Below are 7,440 nucleotides of genomic sequence, written 5' to 3'. Positions count from 1 at the left end.
TAGTTCAAGAATGAAACTAATAATTCACGTCGAATTTACGAGTGTCTTTAATACTTTTCTCTAAAAAAAATTTTATGATATAGTCTGAAATTAAATTAATATATACAAGTATTCAAAATTCCTATAGAGTGCAACATAAAATTTCAATAAGAAAAAATAATATTGGATTTAATAGTATGAAAAAATAAATTTGGATTTTATAGATATAAAATGAAAATATTATATTGGGAAAATGCATAAGTACCCCTAACCTATGCCTGAAATCCCAGAGACACACTTATACTATAGTAAGGTCCTATTACCCCCCCGAACTTATTTTATAAATAATTTTCTATCCCTTTTCGGCCTACGTGGCACTATCAACCAGATAGGTTGAAAAAATTGTCAATACGCGCTAGACCCAGAAGATAGTGCCACGTAGGCCCAAAAGGGGTAGAAAATTATTTACAAAATAAGTTTGGAGGGGGAGGGGGGGTTATAGAACCTTAGTATAGTATAAGTGTCTGAAATTTCGGGCATAGGTTGGGGGAGGGGGGTACTTATGCATTTTCCCCATTATATTATGAACAACAGTAGTAGTCGAAACATAAATAAATTTCATGCCTATTAAAAAATAATAATTTACATGATTATTTTATTGTTCTATCCATATTAACTACGTAAATTTTAATATTATATCTTGAAAAATGAGTTGGAGAATAAATAATTAATGCTAACGTTAGTAATGAAAAATATTAATTTTCTTTTCTTGATATATTAAAAGTGACAAATAAAAATAAAAAACTATTTTAAATAATGAAAGTGTAAAAATGAACAAGGAGAGTATATCATAATTGAAATTGTTAGGCCATGCCAGCACGGGAGTTCTTCATCTAGTTCAAATATAGTTTTGACCATATATTATCTCTTAATTTTCTTTGCTCTTTCATTTATTTGGCTATTCATTTTTCAAAAGTTCCACATCATCAGACATCAATATCTAGCAGGTCCAATAAAAATATAACACCCTTCTCAACACGGCTAAGACAAATTGAAAAATGACAACATTTTCTCAAAGACAAAAACAAAACAACCCAAATTTCCAACAAAGACATAACGAATCATCGTAACATCTAAGACTGAGAATTGTTGGATATGGTCCACTACTATAGATATGAGAATTGAGAACTACACATGTCTGTATCATACACTAAGAGTGGTCATAATCAATTTGTGATAACAAAACTATTTTGGCCACTTTGATTAAGTCCTTGCCTGAATTAGACCTCTAACACAAAACAATCCAAAATTTGACAAGAGAATGACAACATTTTTTTCTCCGATAGCAGCCAAATTAGCAAATTTGGAAAAAAACGCGTTTCCAAATTTAGCTTCCACTGATGAAGCAACTGCCCTCTTGAAATGGAAAGCAACTTTCAAGAACCAGAATAATTCCTTATTGGCTTCATGGATGCCAAGTTTTAATTCATGCACGGATTGGTATGGAGTTATATGCTTTAATGGGAGGGTAAACACGTTGGATATTACAGATTCTAGTGTCATTGGTACACTCTATGCTTTTCCATTTTCATCCCTCCCTTTACTTGAAAATCTTGATCTTAGCATGAACAATTTCTCGGGCACCATTGCGAACTATCAAGAAGAAGATAGGTTGAAGAGCAATTCTGGTAGTCTAGATTCTAGAATGTTCTTAGAGAAGAGAAGTAGAAATTTCATATGAACTCCATTAATTCCTCACTGTAGAAGATATGTACCTATATATACAATAAGAAAGGAATCTAACGTAACTACCTCCAACTAACTCTTTTCCATCTAATCCACTAACTTCTAGTATTTACATAATGACCCCTAGAATGCTAAGTAATACCATTTTTAATACTCCCCCTCAAGTTGGTAGGAGTGAACAAATTCAATACTCCAAACTTGGATAACAAATACTTATGTTGAGACCTCCCTAGAACCTTAGTCAGTACATCAGCCTCATGTTCTGTTGTATGTAAATACTTAGTTTTAACTAAACCATTCTAAATTTTCTCCCTTATAAAATGACAGTCCAACTCTATGTGCTTTGTTCTTTCATGTAGTACTGGATTTGCTGCAATCTGTATAGAAGACTTACTATCAGTATAGATAGTAGCTGGAGTTACAATCTACTGCGTGTAGTTCCTTAAACAACTTTGTTATCCATACCACTTCAGCTACTGCACTTGCCATGCTCTTGTACTCAGCTTCAGCTGAACTCCTAGAAATAGTACCTTGTTTCTTGGATTTCCATGATATTAGAGAGTCTCCCAGTTTAACCATGAATCCTGTAACAGACCTTCTGGTGTGTAAGCAAGCTCCCCAATCTGAATCACAATAGACCTTCAACTGTTTGCTATTCTTGCTGGAAAACAGTACACCAAGCCCTGCTTGGCCTTTGACATACTTCACCACCTTAATAGCAGCATTGAGGTGTGACTGTTTTGGTTGATGTAGAAATTGGCTCAGAGTTTGTGTAGCAAAGGCTATGTCTGGCCTAGTGACATTGAGATACAATAACTTTCCTATTAGTCTTCTGTATACAGCTGGATCCTCCAGTAGCTTGTCTTCTTTTCCTGTACCATTTATTTCATCATACTCTTTTGTAGTTAATTGAACATAAGGATCAATAGGTGTGGAAGCCGGTTTAGCAGCTCCAAGTCCAGCCTCAGAGATGATTTCAAGAGAGTATTTCCTTTGATGCATCGCAATCCCTTCATGTGATCTAGCAAACTCAATGCCTGAAAATATCTGAGATCTCCGAGGTCCTTCATCTTGAAGGTAGCTTGTAGAACTCTTTTAGTCTGTTGAATAAGACTAAGATCATTGCCAGTAATCATTATATCATCAACATATACTAACAATATCACCAAAGATGTTACAGTTTTCTTGATGAACAAAGAGTAATCTGCATGGCTTTGAACAAATCCCAATCTGATAAGAGGGGCTTGTTTCAATCCATATAGGGATTTAGTGAGCCTGCACAGTAAATCCCTTTGGTAGTTGAAACCCCTGAGGAATAGTCATATACACTTCATCAAAGAGGTCATCTTGAAGAAAAGCATTTGACACATCCATTTGGTGGACATGCCAGCTCTCAACAGCAGCCAAAGCCAACACACTTCTGATAGTAACCATCTTAACCACAGGTGAGAAAGTTTCTTGATAATCTAGACCCTCTCTTTGGTTGAATCCCTTAGCAACTAGCCTAGCTTTGAACCTGTCTACCTCACCTGATGCATGATACTTAATTTTGAAGATCCATTTGCAGCCAATGGGTTTCTTATGAGAAGGTAATGGTACTACAATCCAAGTCTGATGTGTTTCCAAAGCTGAGATTTCAGCTTGCATTGCCTCAACCCACCTAAGAGCCTCTTCAAATGTAGTCAGTTCTACCTCAGTACCAAAAGAAGATAGAAAGGCCAAATAAGAGGGAGACAATTGACCATACCCAACAACTTTGTTAATAGAATATAGGGGCTGAATAGGCATGAGATGAGCTGACACAACATAATCCTGTAACCATAAAGGGGCTTTGGAACTCCTTTGACATCTCCTAACATCAGAACCCCTGGGAACTGACTTAGGAACCACTGTAGGCAGATCAGTGACCTCATCTGATTGAACAACATCAGTGGAAGGTACACCATATAGTGGAGTAACATCTGATGGAATGTAGACAATTGGAAATAAGTGCCAGGCAGTGGAAGGAGAAGCTGCAAAGGGAAATGTGGATTCCCGAAACTCCACATCTCTGCTAAGAAAGAATTTCTTGTCCTTGAGATTGTAGAGAATATAACCTTTAGTAGTAGTACTGTAGCCCATGTGAACAGCCACTACACTTCTAGATTGAAACTTATCATGAATGTACATGTTCTTTGCAAAACACAAGCAACTTAAGACTCTCAAATGTTGAAGAGTAGGTTTGGAGTTGTGAAATACTTCATGAGGAGATTTTCCATGTAAGATAGGAGTTGGCAACAAGTTAATGATGTAAGCTGCTGTGAGGACACAATTACCCCAAAATCTGATAGGGATATGACCTTGAAATCTGATTGCCCTGGCAACCTCAAGAATGTGTTTATGTTTTCTCTCAGCAATACCATTTTTGCTGAGGTGTGTGAATACACGTCCTCTGATGAGTAATGCCTGAGCTGGTAAATTAGTTGCGACATTCAGCATTCACAAACTCAGATCCATTATCAGTCCTAATAGTTTTCACCATAGCATTGAACTGGGTTTTAACAAAAATGAGAAAGTTTTTCAAAACTACACAAACATCACTCTTTAGTTTTATTAGGAATATCCATAGCATTCTGGTACAATCATCTACAATAGTAACAAAAAATATGTTGCCATCATAGGTGGGGGTGTTAAAAGGCCCCCAAACATCAATATGTAGTAATTGAAAAGAACATGTGGACACAGTAATACTGTTGGGAAAAGGAAGTCTATGTTGCTTGGCTAAGGGACAAATGGTGCAGCTGGGGAGATCTTTAGAGCATTGAGTAGGAGAAATAGCAAGTAGACGAGCTAGAACACTGGAAGAAGTGTGGCCTAGCCTTTGATGCCATAACGGTGACTGAGATTCTGTTGAGGAAGAAATGCCACCATGTGCTAAGTAAGAAGAGCATTAAGGGGTTGTTTCTATAGGTGAGGTGTGATTTGGCAGAAGGTAGAGTCCAGCATGCTCTCTACCAATCTCCTTCACCTGCCCATTTGAGAGGTCCTGAATGACAACAAAGTCAGGAAAGAAACATACTGCACACTTAAGATCTTTAGTAAGTTGTGAAACTGACAGTAAATTGAATTTAAATTCAGGAAATAGGAGAACATTGTTGATTATGTCCTTAAGAGTTACTCGACAGGATCCCGTATGTGTAATTAGAGTTGTTTCACCATTTGGCAACTGAACACTTCTAGGCTTATTATCAGGTAGTTGGTGTTTATGAGTAAGCATTTCTGAGTATGAAGTCATGTGATTTGTTGTCCCCGAATCTACAATCCAACCTGTATAAACTGTGAGAGCAGTTACATTACCTGCTGAAGTGTAGTTTTCCTGAGCCAAATTAGCACTGGAATGTCCTGATAAGGATGTTGTTGCTTCAGTGCCTCCCTGAACATTGGACTAACCAAGTATATGTAGGATTTGATTATACTGTTCATGTAACACAGTCATACCTTTGTGATAGTCAGTATGGTCATTGTATCTAACACCTCTTTCATAATCAGACTGTTCAGTGTATCTAGAGCCTCTTCCATGTCCCCGAGTTCTTGGAACCATGGGATTTACTCCTCTGTTATAGTCTAGATCACCATCACTAATTGCATTATGAGCAGCTGGATATGACCTCCTATCATTAGAGGCTCTACCTCTCCCTTGGAAAGTGTTGTTAAGGCCTTTCTTCTTCCTTTCAAATCCAGGTGGATACCCATGCAGCTGATAACAAATTGTTTGAGTATGACCTGCCCGTTTGCAGTAGTCACAGAATGCATTTGGATCATAGCTAGACTTTGGTCTAGGCACAGGGGCTGACATGTTACCAATAGTGAACATAGCACTTAATTCAGAACAATTAGAACTACTGGCAGTTTGAGAGATGGTACGCTGGCTTTCTCTCTCAATCAAAAGTGAATAAGTCTTGTTCAGGGAAGGGAGAGGTACCATCATTAGAATTTGTCCTCTAGCTTGTTCATATGAATCATTCAGCCCTATAAGAAACTGAAGCAACTTCTGATTATGCACAAACTTCACAAATTCACTTGAATTCACACATTCACAACTAGGAACAGGAGTTATGCTATCATATTCTACCCATATTTCACGCAATCTAGAGAAATATGCTGAGATCGAACTTGTACCTTGACTGATAGTTGCAATTTCTTTGTGCAATTGGAAGATGCGAGATCCATCGACTTTATCATAGCGTTCAGCCAGATCTTTCCATACAGCAGAAGCATTTGTAGAGTAGACGATCCCTCCAAGTAATTCCTTTGAAACGCAATTCATGATCCATGATAATACAATTGCATTGCAATGTTCCCACTGGTTCACCAATTAGGGCCATATAACTCATTTTGCAAGAACCATCAAGAAATCCAAGTTATTCCGACCTATAACTGCAATTTTAACGCTCGACTCCATACAGAAAAATTATCGGCTCCAGTCAATTGAATTGAACTGAGCAAAACACCAGAATTATCAATGGTGTGTAAGAAGAGAGGATGATTATGACTCAACTTTTCTGGTAGCTCATTGTCAATGGTTGCCATGTTCTTGCTACTTCGAGTAACTGAAGCAATGATTCGATCACTGCTCTGATACCATGCGAACTATCAAGAAGAAGATAGGTGGAAGAGCAATTCTGTTAGTCTAGAATGTTCTTAGAGAAGAGAAGTAGAAATTTCATATGAACTCCATTAATTCCTCACTGTAGAAGATCTGTACCTATATATACAATAAGAAATGAATCTAACGTAACTACCTCTAACTAACATTTTTCCATCTAATCCACTAACTTTTAGTATTTACATAATGACCCCTAGAATACTAAGTAATACCATCTTTAATAACCATTCCACCTGAGATTGGTAATCTCACTAATCTCGTCTTTCTTAACTTGAACATCAATCAGTTTTCAGGAACAATCCCACAACAAATCGGTTCACTAGCCAAGCTTCAGATCCTCTGTATAATTGACAACCATTTAAATGGCTCTATTCCTGAAGAAATAGGTTACCTAAGGTCTCTTACTGAGCTAGAATTGGGTAATAACTCTCTTAATGGCTCTATTCCTGCTTCATTCGGGAATTTGAACAACTTGTCTCTTTTGGGTCTTTATAGTAATCAGCTTTCTGGCTCAATTCCCACAGAAATAGGTTACTTAAGGTCTGTTACTGGCCTACATTTGGGTAATAACTCTCTTAATAGCTCTATTCCTGCTTCATTGGGGAATTTGAGCAACTTGTCTAGGTTGTATCTTTATGATAATCACTTTTCTGGCTCTATTCCTCGAAAGATAGGTTACCTAAGGTCTCTTACTGACCTAGAATTGGGTAGTAACTCTCTTAATGGATCTATTCCTGCTTCATTCGAGAATCTGAGAAATCTGAAAATTATGATTCTCAATGATAACGATTTCATAGGGGAAATTCCTTCATCTGTGTGCAATTTGACATCACTGAAAGTGTTGTATATGTCAATTTTCAGCTGAATGCCTCTCAAAGTGAGAGAGTCTTTCCATTATATAGAGAAAATAAAGATTACACATCCCTAAAGATCAGCTATTCTATCTATACAAATCTGTCATTGAATCCCTCTAAATCTGCCTTGCTATCCCTCCAAATCAGCTATTCTATCACAATATTTATTCATATGATTCTACAACAAATGTATATGATCATGCTAATTTATATCAC

General features: G+C 37.0%; 1 pseudogene; it reads left to right on the top strand.

Annotated features, from left to right (window-relative positions):
* The first annotated feature begins 1,300 nt into the window (after nucleotides 1-1,300).
* Nucleotides 1,301-7,440, top strand: part of LOC102585711 (probable leucine-rich repeat receptor-like protein kinase At1g35710) — a 12,575-nt pseudogene continuing 6,435 nt past the window's right edge.

This window comes from Solanum tuberosum, unplaced genomic scaffold (genome assembly GCF_000226075.1).
Source record: "Solanum tuberosum cultivar DM 1-3 516 R44 unplaced genomic scaffold, SolTub_3.0 scf00800, whole genome shotgun sequence".
Lineage (NCBI taxonomy): Eukaryota > Viridiplantae > Streptophyta > Magnoliopsida > Solanales > Solanaceae > Solanum > Solanum tuberosum.
This window is presented reverse-complemented; position numbering and strand designations above follow the sequence as displayed.